Source organism: Haliotis rubra, unplaced genomic scaffold (genome assembly GCF_003918875.1).
Source record: "Haliotis rubra isolate DU_JTF1 unplaced genomic scaffold, ASM391887v1 Scf86, whole genome shotgun sequence".
Lineage (NCBI taxonomy): Eukaryota > Metazoa > Mollusca > Gastropoda > Lepetellida > Haliotidae > Haliotis > Haliotis rubra.
Genome location: NW_025767590.1, coordinates 177,627 through 180,000, shown reverse-complemented (window position 1 = coordinate 180,000; position 2,374 = coordinate 177,627). Strand labels below are relative to the sequence as shown.

General features: G+C 40.9%; 1 protein-coding gene across 1 annotated transcript in view; it reads right to left on the bottom strand.

Moving 5' to 3' along the window:
- The window catches only part of LOC124262900 (cell wall protein DAN4-like), a 45,650-nt gene extending 43,493 nt beyond the window's left edge, over positions 1–2,157 (bottom strand). Inside the window, exon 1 of the transcript XR_006894718.1 lies at positions 2,078–2,157. The gene's annotated coding sequence lies outside the window, so the exon portion shown is untranslated. The remainder of the gene's footprint in view (positions 1–2,077) is intronic.
- Positions 2,158–2,374: the final 217 nt, after the last annotated feature.

Sequence of the window (2,374 nt, the reverse complement as noted above, 5' to 3'; positions counted from 1 at the left end):
ATATATCATACATATATCACGTTTAATATATATCTCTCTCTATCATACAAATATAACGTGTTTAATATATATCTCTCTCTATCATACATATAACGTGTTTAATATATATCTCCCTCTATCATACATATAACGTGTTTAATACACATATCTCTCTATCATACATATAACGTGTTTAATATATATATCTCTCTATCATACATATAACGTGTTTAATATATATATCTCTCTATCATACATATAACGTGTTTAATGCGTTTGTGTGATGGACTTTAGCCTCCAGCTTCAACCTTGGGGGTGTGTGTGGGGGTGTCTACATTCAATGTACATGTTCATGTCTTTCTTGTACGAATCAATATTTGTCTTATCTGTCAGCTGCTTTCCATGATAGCATTGACCTAAAGTTCACATAGCACAAGCTCCCAGCAGCTTCGGGGACGTTGCTATCGTGAACAATGATTGCAATATTATCTTGAAGACTGACTAACTGACTGACTGACTGACTGAGTTTGGTTTTACGCCGCTTTTAGCAATATTATCTTGAAGAGTTTTGAAGCAGTTGAATTTCAAGTGCCTTCCTGCTTTCTTAATCTGTAAATGCCCTCCTTTTGATGACGTACAATGAAAACAGCACACAGAGTGAGTGATTGACTGACTGGATGCGTGGGTGAGTTTTGGGTGATGAGTGAGTGAGTGAGTGAAGGGCGCATAACATCTGGCTACCATTGGTCCCCTTCGTTATTTCGAGTACATACACATGAAGGTGTTATAGACATGAACCAGGACCTCATCATTAGGTCCAATGGTATCAGTTAAATCAGAACATCCTCACTGGGTTAACTGGGAACCCAGAACAGGTTTGCTGATTAACTGTGAGCCAGCAGTCTCACCACGAACAAGTCAGTTGGTTAACTGTGAGCCCATAGTGTCACCACGAACAAGTCAGTTGGTTAACTGTGAGCCTTTAGTGTCACCACGAACAAGTCGGTTGGTTAAATGTGAGCCCTTAGTGTCACCACGAACAATGCAAGTCAGTTGGCTAACTGTGAGCCCATGGTGTCACCACGGACAAGTCAGTTGGTTAACTGTGAGCCCATAGTGTCACCACGAACAAGTCAGTTGGTTAACTGTGAGCCCTTAGTGTCACCACGAACAATGCAAGTTAGTTGGTTAACTGTTAGACTAACGCTTAGTCTCTGAATAAATAGTCTCTTTTGATAGTAACAAACAAGTCCATTTAAATTGAAAAGGAGCCCCTTGGAGACCAGAGCGTGAGCCTGGGGAAATCTAGACTTGCTTTATTCAGGGCATTAGCACTGCAGATAGGGCTTGGCAGTAGGGAAAATAATGTGGTTCAGGGACTGTGAGACAGACTAGTTAACTGTGAGCCCAGAATGACATCATGAACAGGCCAGGGACACGGAATAATGGCAACATCTAACTACTAAAGGTATCTTTATGATGCGCCAATGTCAAAGTATTAACACTTTATCACTGTTAATCACTTAATGCTTCAGGCTGGTGTAGTGATTCAGTGCTAAAGTAATTGAAGATACATTTCACATAACTTATATGGGTTGTCTATGTTTGTGGATGTACACTGTTAGTGTGAGAAGGTACATGTCATATACCACGATTTATTGTCTATGTGAGTGGATGTTCACTGCTAGTGTGAGAAGGTGTGTCTATGTGCGTGGATGTTCACTGTTAGTGTGAGAAGGTACATGCCACACACCACGATTGATTGTCTATGTGTGTGGATGTTCACTGTTAGTGTGAGAAGGTACATGCCACACACCACGATTGATTGTCTATGTGTGTGGCTGTTCACAGTTGGAGTGAGAAAATACATGTCATACACCACAATTGATTGTCTATGTGATTGGATGTTCACTGCTAGTGTGAGAAGATACATCTCATATAAGTTAGTGGGTTGTCTGTGGATTGTGGTTCAGTTTAAAAGGATAATTGATTGATCACTTTGTGTGCACTTCGGCTCGAATTTTTTGTGAAATTTGTTAAGGAAACATGGCCTATCACATTATAGCGATATAACAGACTAGCATTTTAAGTTTCTTACCGGCCGTTAGGCTGAGACACAACAGTAGCAGGAGCAAATTCCGTCGTGCAGCCATTGTCTTGTTCCTTCCCTGGCACACTGAATACAGTAGTCGTGATATCATATCTACCTGAAGATCCTACACGGTAGTTTAACGTGTGAAAACAAGTTTTGACGACACGTGACCTTAGGTACTGATCGGAGAGATAACAAACGACATCATGATTGAATGAGCTCCGATCTTAGCCCTTTGGAGCATATCTGGGACAGGACTGTTCGTCGTGTACAACAAAGGGAAGAACCTGGACAGACACTTTA